Source organism: Podarcis pityusensis (assembly GCF_964106645.2).
Source record: "Podarcis pityusensis genome assembly, chromosome: 15".
In the NCBI taxonomy this organism is placed as follows: Eukaryota; Metazoa; Chordata; class Lepidosauria; order Squamata; family Lacertidae; genus Podarcis; species Podarcis pityusensis.
Window position 1 is genome coordinate 20,022,595 of NC_138040.1, and position 16,187 is coordinate 20,038,781.

Consider the following 16,187-nt stretch of genomic DNA (forward strand, 5'->3'; position numbering starts at 1 on the left):
ACCTTCTAATGCAACCTGAACCCAATGCCCCCTAAACAGCAATAGAGCGCCTAATGCAGAGCTGCTTAGCTGGCGTCCTCATTGTGTTATCAACAATAGATACATCCTCAAATAAATATGCAAAGCTGCAGCCAATTTGCATTGACATTTTAGGGGAGGGGAGAGAGGGAGAGAGTGGCTGAGAATGAATAAAGTCCGTTATAGCGCAGAGTAATTTAGGATATTACCGCCAGCATCTGAATTACAAATCTACCTCTCATTACTGGCATGTTAACGGGGAAAGGCAGCTTCTCAGCAACATGCAAGGCAGAGTTTATTAGCATGAATTTGCATAATAATTATCTCTGCAGCAAGCAAAGGCTGTTGTGCCTTTCAGAAGCCAACTTTCAATGTCAAGTTGTGGCATCTTTCTGACTGTTCTCTTCCCTCTCCCAAAAAAAAATCCAACATCTCTCCCATTTACTATTACAGTTAAAGCACTACAAGGTCAAAGGTGCAGATCCAGTTGAAAAAGAATTCCAAGGTTCTGAGAAGTTTAGGTAGTTTTGTGCAATTGAAGTAAATTAAAGCACTACAAATCCACACCAGGCCCCTGCAGACTAGTGTATTGTGGCTGTATTCTGCAATATGTTTCGGGCTATATTCACACAACAGTTTATTATATTGGATGTGATGAGTGCTTTGTAAGGTAAGGTAAGGTAAAAGTAAAGGACCCCTGGGTGGTTAAGCCCAGGCAAAAGCGACTAAGGGGTTGCAGCGCTCATCTTGCTTTCAGGCAGAGGGAGCCAGTGTTTGTCCACAGACCGCTTTCTGAGTCATGTGGCCAGCAAGACTAAACCGCTTCTGGTGCAATGGAACACCGTGATGGAAGCCAGAGCACATGGAAATGCTGTTTACCTTCCTGCTACAGGGGTACCTATTTATCTACTTGCCCTGGCGGGCTTTTGAACTGCTAGGTTGGCAAGAGCTGGGACAGAGCAATGGGAGCTCACCCCGTTGTGGGGATTTGAACCACCAACCTTCCGATCGGCAAGCCCAAGAGGCTCAGTGGTTTAGACCACAGCGCCACCCGCGTCCCTGTGTAAAATCCAGATGACCCCAGTGCACCTGGAGCCAATCTTCCTTTCCAGCTCCCTTTGAGTCTCCAGGATGCAGGTAAGTCTGGAGCTTTGATTGCAGGCTGCTAACTTTTTAAACCATGAAAATCCAATAAAGTAAAAGTTATGTAAGGGATGTACAGACTTCTTCTGGGTTCAAACATGCCTCTGACCTATGGCTTAGTTCTAGGAGCAGTACCATCACCATTAGGGCAGAATTGGATCTGTCAGTCTTGCTTTCTCTCAGATTCCCCTTTTTCCATTCTGAAATTCAGCTCACCACATTGCTGCAGCAATTTCATTTTAAAAAATCTCATGAAAATCCATCCACTTAAAGAACACATTTTTTGTATGCAGTTTTGACCAATATACACATTTTTGCAAGCAATTCCCCACATATAATCTATTTCTGTAAGTTATTTCCATAACTTACACAGACGACTGCATCACAAAACTTAGAGAAGTTTAATTTTCAAAGGACAGCTGTCTTTCAGTATGCATATTGGATCAAGAAGTGCAAATTAGGCAGCTTCTCATTGAAATGCAAAAAAAGAAAAGAATCAGGCATGATTCAACACCCTATCAAAATTTCTGCTAGGAGTGGTGGTGGATACAGCGACAGGAAAAGGAGGCTGCTAATCTACAAGCATACTCAGCTAGGGTGTCATTCCAGAAAAACAGTATAAATTATAGCCAGAGTGTTTTCTCATCTCACATTGAGAGGCTGTTAGAGGCAAACTTGGGCCTGTTGGCGTGAAGTGTTGATTGTTACATGTGCAAACCCTGTTTGCTTGCTCAGCTTGTACACCAAGCAAAGCACATCACTCAGCTGGCAAAATGTGAAGCCCTGAAGTTGACCTGAAAAACAACAGAAAGCAATAGGAAGAGGGAAAGCAGAGAACACAGAGAAACCTGCTCAGCCACAGAGAGTTCCATTGCAAGGCCCTTGGCCTGGCTAGTTGGCTCCATGTCATTTCAGATTTGCAAAGTGTCAGGCTTTGATGTTGACTCTCATGCAGATAGGGTAGGAGTCAGCCCTGGGTTCTTTTGGAGGGTGGTCCCTTACAGTGAATGGGCTTCTGCCCCTTCAACCCGAGACTAACCTTAGCCTGCTTCCATGTGCTTGTCTTCTTACTTAGAATCAGTCCAGAGGATGGTACTGATTGTCAGTGACCTCCTCCTTAGTGTTGTCCTTATAGAACGCAATAGGCAGAAGGATGGAGGTAAATTAGAATTAGTTGGCTCTGCCTTTCATTGGTTCTGGTGCTGTAGCCGGCCCAGCCATTAGGCAGAGTGAAGCTGTTGCTTCAGGTGGCAGAAGCTTCCTAGGCAGCACATCCATGCTTGTTCCACCACCTCTGTCAGTAGTGAAGTGCTACTGCCATTGGTGCTGATTTGGGGGGAAACTGCATCCATTTTGCATGAGAACTTACCGAAAAATTGGCTCTGATGGTGGTACTGCTTCTCTACCAGCAGTGGATGTGGCAGGCCATGTGCTGGCCACAAAGCAGGCCATGGCGACAAGAGCTGATAGGGAGCTGTAGGAACAAGCAGCACTTTCTGTTTTGCTTCAAGTAGCAAAATGGGATGTGCTTCCATGCAATAGTAATATCAAAACATCCGACTCTACGGTGTGCCAACAAGAGATGCTGAGAACTTGAACCTTGGGCATCTACTACCTATCAGACTAATCCTTATTCTTTCATGGAGGTGAAGTCATCAAAGGGCATGAGGGCTATATACGATCTCCATTGTCGGAAGCAACATGTCTCTGATTAGCAGTTTCTGGGAATCACAAGTGGGGAAAATGCTTTGAATTAGGACCGTCAGCTAATTGCAGACCCTTCAAGTGTCCCTATTTTCCAGGGACATCCTTGGTTTAGAGAAGCCATCCCATATTCTGATTTGATCCCAGAATGTCCCACTTTTCCTTAGGATGTCCCTATTTTCATTGGAAAAATGTTGGAGGGTATGAAATTATCTGCCCCCTGAGCCGTCTGAAGGCAATCTTGTATAAGGAAGCTTTTAAAAGTTTAATGTTTTCTTATGTTTTTATATATGTTGGAAGCCGCCCAGAGTGGCTGGGGCAATAGATAGTAAAATTATCATTACTGAATGGGATGTCCCTATTTTCATTGGAGAAATGTTGGAGGGCATGTAATTGGCAGCCAGTACAGTTGGACTAGGATTGGTATAATACGCTCAAACCATCTTGCCGCGTTGAGCAACCTGGCCACTGAATTCTGCACTAGCTGAAGTTACCAAATTGTCTTCAGAGGCAGCCCTGTGCATGTATGTGTATATATAGGTGCACATTTAGAAATAATGGATATCACTTAAAGAGAAATAAAATACAATGGTACCTTGGCTTTCAAACAGCTTAGTTGGAACCTGAAAACTGCAAAAGTAGGTGTTCCAGTTTTCAAACTTTTTTCGGAAGCCGAACGTGCTCCGTTTTGAGTCCCCCTGTGTTTCCTGTTGCACTGCTAATTTGCGTCCCTCCCCCATTGTAATTCAAGCCTTCCACTTCCGATTGCAGTGTTCTGAGGTGATATTTGGAGCTTTTATTTGGTGCTTTTGTTTTTGCTATTTATTTTGCATTTTTTGTTTTGAGGCTTTTTAAGTTAAATTGTTTTTGTCACTGTGTGGATCCCAGTTCAGCTACTGATTGATTGATTGTGTGATTGCAGAAATGGATAAAAGCCCCCCCCCCCATCCAAACAATGACTATCATCAGTGCAGGTAAGAAAAAATAACAATTTTAATTTTTATCTAAAATACTGTTTTATTTATTTTATAGTACAGTACAATGGTACCTCAAGTTAAGTACTTAATTTGTTCAGGAGGTCCTTAACCTAAAACTGTTCTTAACCTGAAGCACCACTTTAGCTAATGGGGCCTCCTCCTGCTGCTGCTGCGCTGCCGGAGCACGATTTCTGTTCTCATCCTGAGGCAAAGTTCTTAACCTGAAGCACTATTTCTGGGTTAGCAGAGTCTGTAACCTGAAGCGTATGTAACCCGAGGTACCACTGTACATTGTTTATTGCTTTCATTTTATGGATCAATGTTGGTCTTGCAAGATAGTAAAATTCATGTTAAATTGCTGTTTTAGGGGTTGCTTTTAAAAGTCTGGACTGGATTAATCCGTTTTGCATTACTTTCTATGGGAAAGCACGCCTTGGGTTTGGAACGCTTTGAGAACCAAGGTACCACTGTACACAGTAACTGATGTATCTTAAATTACAATGTTCCCTGTTCTACGAAAGACAAACAAGAAAGCTAAAAAAATGGACAGAAAAATATGTATAAGGAAACAACAGCACGTGACTTTGCAGAAGTAATGTGGGTCATATTTACGTCCTTTGAAAAGCTTACTTTTTAGTACATGAGGCACAATGGGTTTCACCAGAGCACAGCCAAAGCACATACACCTATCACTGTCCATAATATGTCCATAATATCCACAGAAAATGTAATTCAATTTATTTCAAAATAATGAAAATACATGATAAAAGAACACCAAGATCAAGTTATGTTGCTATTGTCAAAAATTCCTGAGATTCAAATCTTACCATCAATATAGTTTTGCAATGCATGCACCACCCTAAAGAAACCACAAGGGGGCGATGTGTACCTTCCAAAGCTACACATTGCTCCATATTGCTCTGTCTTAAAAAACAAGAACCAAAAAACTGGTTCTCAACTAATTTTCTGAATCATATGAATAGAATAGACAAGAAGACCAATAAATCCAGCAAACTTGACGGCCACTATGATTAAACCACATGATCCAGGCCATGGCTTGTCACCAGCAGAGAACAGAAGAGAACAAGGGTGGAGTTGCAATGAATCTCTGTGCTTTAATTTTATTCCCAAAGTGAAATGAAAATACTCATGGCTACAAATAAGTGTCCTGAATAAAGCAACAGGTTTTCAGCATTGTTGGAGATCCGGGATGTGATGGGAGCAACAGCCAGATACCAAGTGGAGGCTGGTTTATTGGGGCAAACAGGGTACTGCCCCACCAACCACAGTCTGCTCCCTGCCAGTCCCACCTAGCTTCCTTCTTATGTGCAAGCAACCACGGTGGTTCTGACTGTTGTTAGCTCTGGCGCCACCTGCTGTTGGGCTCCTAACCTTCCAACCTACCAGTCCCAAACTGCACCAGCCACCACTGCTGACACCAATTGTAGGAGAAGAACATGGCTGGCACTCAGATGAGGAGCAAAGAAAAGAAAAACCAACAAAGAGCATGGTCTTCAAGCTTCAAAAAGACCCAAATTGAGTTTTGAAAAGAGGAGGAATCCTCACTGCATGTGGCCAGTAGTAAGACCATCTCTGCAGAACCATCTGCAGGTTTTAACACTGTCCTGAAATCACCGCCCACCTGTTTACACACACAAATACATAGATGACCCTTCAGCACTTTCAATTCAGCATTTGTTTAGAGGTCCTTTAAGTGGAGGCAAAATGGGTTTTTTGCACAAGGACCTTTTATCTGACAGTGGTACATTTTCAATCCCTAATCTGGGTTTGCTCTGTCTGTGGGAGACAGAACCAATCCAGTGAGAGGTGATGGTGGGTAGTTTGCCAACTTTGGTAGGTTCACAAGCAACCATTGTTCCCTGAACAGGGATAGCATTGTCACATAGCAGTCCCTGTATTAATCACCTGACGTTTATAGAACTGTCATGTGCTGTATTTGGGACTATCCCGGTTCAGAAGTGAACCACACTAGGATCTTCAGACAAAGGGCGGTATACAAATGTAATAAACAATAATATATATAAAAATAAGTGACATATAGTGCAAAACACAGCTGGTAGGGTGCTCAGTGGAACACCGAGCTTTCTACACATTGCCCCAGTGTCGAAAAAATTGCACTGGCTTCCTATCACCTACTGAGCCAGGTTCAAGGTTTTACTGCTGACATCTAAAGCCCTAAACCAGGGGTCTGCAACCCGCGGCTCCGGAGCCGCATGTGGCTCTTTTATACCTTTGTCGCGGCTCCGGGGCGGATACTAGCGAGGGGAGGAGGCGCATTGTGCGCCCCGACACTCCCCACTGTGGCGGGCGCTGTACTGGCTGTGATGTCGCATGGGGGTGGTGCGTGCGTTAGTCACGCACCGTCCCGACGTCACCTTCCCACCCGCCCGTCCGCCCGCTACATTGTAAGGGGCATGTACGCTGGTCACTGCATTGAAAGGGGGCATGTACGCTGGTCACTGTTTTGAAGGGAAGTGAAGAACACACACAAAAAAAAGGTAACTTGTTAATTTAACGTTTATTTCTATGAGGAGGAGTAATTCTGAGGGGTCAAACAAAGAAATAATAAAAAAGTGACAAAAAAATTATTTTTATAATGACGAGTTTTGCAGCTCCCAGGTTTTTTTTCTTCAGAAACGGGTCCAAGTGGCTCTTTTTGTCTTAAAGGTTGCAGACCCCTGCCCTAAACATACCCACACTGCATAGTTAAACCGCAATTGCCCTACCTCAACCAAAGTAGAAATGGCCACCAACTTTGATGGCTTTAAATGTTTATTGGACAAATTTATGGAGGATAAGGCTATCGCTAGCCAAGGTGGCTATGTTCCACCTCCACTGAAAAAGGAAGTATGCTTCTTAATGCCTGTTGCTGACAATCACAAATGGGTGGCATTCTGTTTCACTCAGGTCCTGCTTTGGGGGCTTCCCATAAGGGCATCTGGTCGGACACTGTGAGAACAATATCCTGGACTAGCTAGGACACTGGCCTGATCCAGCAGTTTCTTCTGATGTTCTTACATTCTTAACAACTAGGGACTAGGGTACCTAGCAGACTGCCTTCCCCAGTACAGACCAAGTTGAGTCTTAAGACCTTCCAAGGAACCCCTACGGTCATTGCATGGGTTAGCCGATTACCACTTCTTGACAACACAGAAGGGGGACTCCTAGGTATAACACCTCTCTTTTGGGTGGCTTCAAAGGCAGTAACCAATTCTTAAAGACCTTTTTATTCCTTTCCTGGACCCTGAGTCCTATTTGTGAGCCTTTTTTTGTACCGTCCTCTTCTGTCTATGATATATACTTTTGCACTGTTTTCATTTAACTTTTTAAAAGAAGTTTTATTTGATCGTTGTTGCATTTTTATAGAAATGATATATCAGGTTGTATCCAATTGAGATCTGCTCAGAGTAGATCTACTGAAAGTAATGAACCTAAGTTAGTCATTGCTGTAAACTTCAATGGGTCTACTCTGAGTAGGACTAGAACTAAATACAACCCTTGGGATTTATTTTTATACAAAAGTGGTAGCAATATTTTATAAATGCATAAATCTGGTGCAGCTTCAGATTTTGTGTTTTTAAAATGTGCACTTAAGATTTTATAAAATAATACATAAGTAAAGTAAAGTAAAGGACCTGTCTGCATCTGCAAACATGTACTCCATAGAGGTGAGGCTCATCAGCACACCAGGATTAAGCAAGAGATCTGTGAGGAGCAGCAAATCTAGCCTTGGGTGTGTGAAATGGCCTTAGATATGAATGCCAGCATTGATTGTCCTTGAGCCTTTGACCCTTTGCATAATCAAAGCAGAAACCTGAACTGAAAGATTCCGCAAGTCATCGCACCAATTATCACATCCCCAGCCGGGCATGTCAGTGCAGGAGAGGCTGTCTTACACCTGCAGGATTTCTGTTGGTAACATGTTCTCCCCACAAAGCAATCAGTCAAACATTGAAAGCTATTTGCAAGCTGTGTCTGTAGCGAAGCAGCACCCAAGCTTCTGAAAGCATTTGGGTAGAGAGATATTCCCCTTCTCCAGGTTTGGTAGAGGAAGGTGTGTGCATGTGTGTGTGTGTTGCAAAAACTTGACCTAACAGTTATTTCATCCTTTGAAATTTTCTTAAAGTTTGCTGTGCAATAGAGTGCCTCAGGTGAATCCTGTCTGATGTAGCTGTTTTTGATGAAAGCCTGAGTAGGGATGCAGTGGTGTCCTTTCCTTTGGAGAAGGATAGCACAGTGATAAAGCATCTGCCTTGCAAGCAGAAAGTCCTACATTCAATCCCTGGGATATCCAGGTAGGGTTGGGAGAGACACCTGCCTGAAATCATGGAGAGCTGCTGCCAATCACTGTCCAATGGTCTGTTTTAGAATCTTAGAACTGTGGAGTTGGAAGGAACCTGAGGGTCATCTGGTCCAACCCCCTGCAATGCAGGAATCTCAGCTAAGGTATCCCTGACAGATGGCTAACCTCTGCTGAAAAACCTCCAGGGAAGAAGAGCCCACCACCTCCCAAGCGAGTCCATTCCACTGTCAAACAGCTCTTAGTGTCAGAATTTTTTTCCTGATGCTTAGTCAGAATCTCCTTTCTTTTAACTTAAAGCCATTGGTTCAGGTCCTACCCTCCAGAACAGGAGAAGACAAACTTGCTCCATCGTCCCCCCGGCAACCCTTTTGATATTTGAAGATGGCTATCATATCTTCTCTCGGTCTCCTCTTATCCAGGCTAAACATGCCCATACCATTCCTCAGAAGGCTTGGTTCCCATACACTTGATCACCTTGGTTGTCCTCCTCTGCATGTGTTACAGCTTGTCAGTAACCTTCTTAAATTGAGGTGTGCAGAACTGAACACAGTAATCCAGTTGGGGTAAAGTTGTTTTCTCTCAATGTGCTCAATGTGGTGTGCATGGTTCTCCCCCATCTCATTTCATCCCAACAACCCTGTGAAGCAGATTAAGGCTGAGAGGCAGTGGTTGGTCCAAGGTCAACAAGTGAACTTCATGGCCAAGTGGGGATTTGAACCCTGGTCTCCCAGGTCCCAGTCCAACACTCAGACCACTATGGCAAACTGGCTCCCATGTGTTAATGATCTGCCATTCACTCCAAGGCCCTAACAACTTAAGATTCAGCATTAAACATGGTTTAAAACACATTGCAATCACAAGAATAGGGTGAGTCCTAAAAATATGCAACTTGGGTGTCAAAGATGAAGGTAAAGAAGTGGACCTTCCACATTCAACCAAAACTGTGCAGTGAAGTATCTTAGAATCATAGATTTGGAAGGGACCCAAGGGTTGTCTAGTCCAACTCCCTGCAATGCAGGAATCTCAGCTAAAGCATCCATGACACACAACTTAGGTATCTGAAGAAGTGTGAATGCACACGAAAGCTCATACCAACAACAAACTTAGTTGGTCTCTAAGGTGGTACTGGAAGGATTTTTTTAAAATTTTGTTTCAACTTAGGAGCCATCACACAAAATGCCCTGTCTCACACCACTACCACCCTTAAGGTTCTGATGGTGATGGAACTACCTGGAGGGACTCTAAAAGCTGATCTTAAAACTCAAAAGGGAAGGAAGCCATATTTCCAATATTCATGCAGTATAACATTATCCTGATTGGTTTTATTGCATCTGTCTTATTTTGCACCCTGCCCTGGGATTTCTTAGCAAGGAAGGGCAAGATAGACATATTGACAATAAATTAACTATGTATTACAATATGAATTTTCATACTTTTTTTTTTAAAAAAAAGATCAATGCACAAATTTGATAGAAGGGACTGACTAATGAACACACGTAACACTGAGATAGAAGAGAAACAGACCAATCTATTCTTTTCCTATCCAAAACTGCTTAGTTTCAGTGATGTTACTGCATCATGAGTTGTCAGAAGATGCCCTGAAACCATTTCAGATTAAGGAGCTAGTTTTTGAACTCAGGAATCCTGGGTACAAAACCGATGCTCCATTTGAAAGACTTTGCTTGCTCTCCACAGGTATAATGCATGCACTGTTAGACTTGCATCCCTTCCATGGAGGAGTGCCAGGTAAGTAAGCAAACAGCTAAACTCCCTACTGCTTATTGTTGGCTGAACAAGGCTTTGATCGTCTACAATAATAAAAATCACAGTCATTTTGGTCCATTATACGTGACTTACCATCTCCCTCCCCCTCCCTCTGCATTCATAAAGTCCACATTCTGAAGACTAAACTTTGGTTGACAAAGTCTCTTTTCATATGGAAAAGGGTCTCGTTAAGGCAAAAAAAGGAGAATAAAAAGCTGACTTACATTTGACAATTTGTCACGCTGTAAGAGATATTGTGTGCAGGGTTTGAGGGCAGAGGGTAGGGCAAGAAGGTGCATAAAAGTTTTTTTGGAGGGGGAGATAAAAATCGCATAGAGAGAGAGAAAATCTGTATGCGGAGGAAGAAAAGCTTTTTTATTATTATTCAAACAAAGGAAGTCATTTTAGAGCAGGCAACGCTTTCTTTTCAAGGCGGCATTGCGAGCGTTGTGTTTCCTTTTCAAGATTACAGATGTTGTTGTGTTAAAAGTGAATTTCATTTCATCACAATCAATGGCTTTCCCCTGCTCATCACCACCTTTCAGCCGCCATCAGAATGCTTGGCTCCTCTTCTGAGCAAGAATGGGATGTTCCCTTCAAATCAAAATGGGGGGAGGCTCGGAGCAGGAGAATGTCACCTACAGAAGGGTAATTTCTAATTTTTCTCCTCTCCTTCCACCCCACACACCCTCCTTGCACTGTTAAATTACTTCCAGCTTATTTGTCTGGCTAGAGGTTAATGAAACACTAATGATGTTAATGAGCCATGCACAACCACAAGCCTTCTACCCCCCTTTTTTTCAAGAAAGAGATATAATAGCTGTTTTCCTTCCCTTTTAATCTTTTTTGTCATTTGGGAATTACAGGCCGAAGCAATTAACGGCGCACACAGCTCTCCTCTTCCCTTTCAGTCACAGCCCAGTGAGGCAAAGAGGAGAAGGCTATTAAGCTTGCTTTGAATGTTTACAGGTGAGAGCCGCTCACCAGCCAATGCAACATGCAGTTCTGGCCAGAAGGCAGAAGCAGTAGCTGGTGGTGGAAGGCAGTGGTGAAAGGAGCCATCTGCCGAGGAAGGCTGCTGATGGCAACTTAGTGGGGAGGAGCTGACCAAGGTGCTGAAGAGTCACTTGCTGCTGAGAGGAGGAGATGGAAAGAGGCAAGGACAGACAGTGATCAGCAACCTTAAGTAGGCAAACCGAATGAGAGAGTGAGACGGGCAGCTACTTGGCTCTTGATGGCTGCCATAGCCAGAAGGTACAGAGGTATACAGGGCATTTGGACACCTTAATTGGCAGGTTATGAATGCCATGCACACACGACACCAGATCCTGCAGGACCTTACCTATCCTAACCAGCCTTAAGCCTTGTTAAACCTTAATGAGGCTTCTGCCATAGGTATGCCTCCAAGTAAAGATGTCACCAAATGTCAGGTGAAACATAACTATAGACAAAGATGCAAGGTCTTGGAGAAGAAGCCACAACAGAAAAGAGAGAGAGAGCAACAGACAGACAGACCTACAGGCACGTGCGTGCGTGCGTGCGTGCGTGCGTACACACACACAAACACACACACACAGGGTGGATGTCATGAAAATAGGGGTAGTATTGGGTGCATTTTTGAAAACACTGTTTTGGGGTGCACTCATGTATCCCAGGTGGCTGGGAAATTTTTTATCCCCCCCTTTTAATAAAACTTTTGTTATCACGTACGGCAGAGGTGATTGAGATCTTCATCATGACCAGTGAAATGATATCAAGAGGTTGAGGGTGGTGGTGAGGTTTTTTTAGTAAAATATTGAAGACTCCAATGGCTGGTCTTATCCACTTTGAATTCTGTTGATCTGTATCCAGAAAATGTGTTTCCTTCATATTTTTGGGACCACATCAGAATTTAAGCAGATATATTCTTGTAAAAGGATAACATGCAAGTCCTTGCTTCACAATTTCCATGACTTTTGTAGTATATTTCAAAAGATGCTTCCATCCAAATTCCAAATGCAGTCTTGAGCTCAGGAATGACTGTATATTAAGAGTTGGCAATTGATTTTCACCTGAAGCAACATTTTAAATAAAACTGTGGGTTCTTCCTTCAGCGAAACAGCCAAAGGATTCTAAGACAAGCTAAAATAATTTCTTGGGGGATTTCTGCATATCCTAGGCTGTCACTTTGCTTTCTCCAAAAATGAACTCATAAGTGCAAAAATATGTAAGGAATTTGGGGAGAAGCCAAGTAAGCTCCAATAAGGCCGACATCTTTTGATTTTTTTCCCATAAATTGACACCAGATTTCCCCTAGAGCAAATTCAGAATAAATTTTGTAGTTTTTAAAGCCTGAGCGAAAAGTTCTATGAAATTTTAAGTCAAATCCAAACAAACAAACAATATCCTCCTGGTGACATTTCTTGGAGAAGGATGTGCCTGCATACTTGAATGAACATGGGTCTCAATTCCTACACAGTACAATAGTACTATGTATGGAATGTACGGGATGTTAGGGGAAGGATGGTAACTATGATGGGGGACACGCTGTGTTCCTTCTGGGATAGTTTGTCCACATGTTGTCCCCACCCTGCACTCAGCTCTCACCTGTGGCTCCTAGAAGTTATCAGTCTGAGACAGTGGCCACATCCCAGGAAACAGCTTCAACTGGTCAGCTAAACCAGGTGAGGGTAGCCCATGGGTCTCAAACCCTCATTGAGTTAGCGACTTCCCCCACATGCGAAGACAGGCTCCAGTGGATTGAGCGGACAAGATCAACAGTAGGTCCAACGATCAATAAGGCAGTTTCTGCATGTGCTGTAGGGGGAAGTGAGGGGCAAGTGGGGCTCGTCAACCATCAGGGAAAGGAAAACTCTGATCCTAAACCTCCACTGCCTTGTGGGGTATCTTCAGGAGGAGAAAAAAAGCTAAGGAGTAAACCCCTACACAAACCCCTAAGATGGTTGGGTGACACCTTGTACGCCTCCTTCTGGCAACTCCTGATGCCAAGCTGGTGCCAAATATATTGCTCAGCTTTCCTTTGGACCACATCAAGGAAACTGAGAGGATGGTCTGGGCAGCCCAGCACCTTCATACACACTGTCCAGGCTTGTGCCTTAGGGAGCTCACTTCGGTGCTGCTAATGCAGCAGTTTGACTTCACCCTTGGAGGCGCATTCCATTGTCTTCTGAGACAGACGGGTGCCAACAACAATAGTAGTCAAACAATAGTCCCCCTTCAAGAATATGATAGTAACATAGGAAGCTGCCTTATACTGAGTTAGACCAATTGATCCATCCAGCTCAGTATCATCTACACTGGCTGACAGCAGCTCTCTGAGGTTTCAGGCAAGGGACATTGCCAGCCCTACCTGGAAATGGCACTGGGAGTTGAACCTGGGCCGTTCTGCATGCAAAGCAGATGCACTACCACTAAGTTTTGGCCCTCCCTCTAAAGCAGGCATGGTCAAACTTGGCCCTCCAGATGTTTTGGGACTACAATTCCCATCATCCCTGACCACTGGTAATGTTAGCTAGGGATGATGGGAGTTGTAGTCCCAAAAATCTGAAGGGCCAAGTTTGTCCATGCCTGCTCTAAAGGAACGGTCTCACTTCTCAGACACAAATTGTCCTCTATTGTGTGTCATCTGAGAATCACCCATAAAATTCTGAAAGGATCCCAGATGGATTTAAGAAAGAGACCCTGCAGTCTTTCCTGCAGTCTTTCCTAAAACAACATCGGCAACACACTGATAGATGTGTTGATGCCAGGGGGCATGCAAGTAAATTATAAGCTAGCAGTTACAAAGGGCAGTGGGGGAGAGAGAGAGAGACTCCTGCTGTTGCTTCCATTAAAGGGTATCTGTCTGCGTTCAAAGCTGTGGTGCTGTGATAAGGGGAAGGCAATGCACTGGAGAGGCCTCAAAAATTGCCTGGACGAACTGGGAGATAAGACTTTTTAGACAGAACACACAAACACACACACAAAGAACCCTGCCCTGCCCTGATTTATAGAGCCTCCTATGTCCTTGACAATACTTCTGCGCTCCTCAGCTTGGGCGTAGTACTGGAAGTCACCATCACAAAATATCTGTCCTGCCCCCAAATCTGTTTATCCAGACAACCTGCCAGCCAACTGCAGCCAGATCTTGTGCTGACATGAACAAGGCAGCTGCACAATAGCATGGTGGTCTTTTTTTATTATTATTGCTCTCCTCCAATCTCCCTTTTTAATAGTCATGGTGGTTTTGTCTAAACCACAATAAAGACCTCCGTTCCACATTTCCTTTGTTATCGCCCCTTTCAGCTGCTTGCATTTATTTATGACCACCACAAAGGGCTCTGGTGAAGAACAAGAAAAAGAAGAGGGAGATGCCATTAGAGTGGAATGACACGGCCCTGATACGGAAGATGAAAATCAAGCACAGACGCTCAAGCCGCAGCTCATTTGATGTTTGCCTACTTGTCTTAATTCCCCTTTTATGATGGTTATTTTCATCACAAAATGCTAACCCAAGAGAGTGAGAGAAAGAGAAAGAGAGAGAAAGAGGCAGACAGACAGACAGACAGACAGACATGAGGAAAAGATGCCCAGCACAAACCACAGATGGTGAAGGTTGGCTTGGCTCACTTTTCTGTCTGCTTAATGCAGACATTGCTATAATGCACAAGCTGCTTGTGCCAGGTATTTTTTTAACAAACTGAATGAGACCCGAAGCTGACCAGTGAATGCCCAGTGACAGACTGAGACTCTTGTTTATGGATAGGAGGATTGCGCTTTGGAATAAGATGAGAACATCCATGAAGAGCAGGGTTGGAAGCATCAGGAATCCAAAACAGGCAGGTCCACATATATCTGGGTCAATGGACATGCAAGATGAGCCCAGATTGGCAGTTCTTTAGATGGAGCTGATGGGAAAGCTTGTGCTACTGCTGTTGTTGGATGTGGCTCCCATGCACATGATGTCAGGGCAAGGGAGAGGCAGGTTGCAGCCAAAACAGCAATGACAACAAATCCTGTTCTCATGCAGGGCAACCCTGGGCATGTTGTAGGTGGAAATCAAGTATCGGGGTCAGCAAAAAACATGCAAATTCACAAACTGCATAATTTGCACTTTGCAAATGTTTTGTTTTTAAACCAGAGACATTTTTAAACTCCTGGTGATATTTTCCAAAATGCTAACCAAGATTAGAAGATCACAGAAGAAGAAATGTGCTTCTCTATGTGAAATCTTTCATACAAAGCATTTGTTCCTAATGCCATTTCTATGAACAAAGGACGGCAAGTTACAATGCAGCCTAACGGCTTGTTCTCTGCTCCAAGAGCATGGGAGAGCAAGCTCATGTCCCTGTCCCTCAGTTACAACACAGTGGAGTGTCCCTTTCCTGCCCCGCTTCCACAGGCTACAGGCTGCAGTGTGTGTGTGTGTGTGTGTGTGTGTGTGTGTGTGTACATGTACCCCATTCTCCCAGTGCAAGATTTCTGGCAACCCTTTTGAACCATTAGTTAAGGTGTGTATTTCCAATACAACAGCTCTCAAATTAGTCCTGTTTGTTTCAACAGCTCGCTGGTCCCTATGACTGTAATATTCAGCCCCCTGGAGGGATTTTTGTTTTTTGTTTTGTTTTGGCCACTTTATTTCATCATGTCTTCCCATCTAGGTTGCACTTGGATCTTACAGAGTACCATCTGCTCTGTAATTGGGCAATCAGTGTAGCATAGAGGTTAGAATGTTGGATTAGGACCTGGGAGCCCAGTGTTCAAATCTACACTCAGCCATAAAGCTTGGCAAGTCACAGTCTCTCAGCCTAACCTACCTCACTGGGTAGTTGTGGGGATGAAATGAGGAGGTGAAAACGTGTGTGCACCCCCTGGAGCTCCTTGGAGGAAAGGTGAGATATAAATGCAATAATAAATAAATGCTTGTATAACTTTCCAATGTCTATGTAAGCACTGGTGTGGATGTTTGTGTTGTATGTGCATGAGAATTCTCCCTCCTTCTCTTCCTCCCCCCGCCCCCTACTTTCTTCTTTCTGAAGTTTAAATACTATCCAGAGTATACCCACTGAAATCAGAGGGCATAAGTAACTTAAGCCCATTGATGTCAATGGGTGTACTATGTGCAGGACTACCATTGGATATGAATCAATATCTGGAATGAAGCACAATCTCCCAAGGTAACTGATACCTGCTATTCATCTGCAAGATGAATAAGCATTCTTACTGTGGTCTCCATCCTCCTTGAGTCTAGTCAGCCATAGATCTCCAGGTGTGAAAGT

At 43.8% G+C, this 16,187-nt stretch overlaps 1 protein-coding gene across 2 annotated transcripts in view; it reads right to left on the reverse strand.

Moving 5' to 3' along the window:
- Positions 1-16,187, reverse strand: part of LOC308464327 (opioid-binding protein/cell adhesion molecule homolog) — a 775,089-nt gene that overhangs the window by 463,332 nt on the left and 295,570 nt on the right. The gene's annotated exons all lie outside the window — the stretch shown is intronic.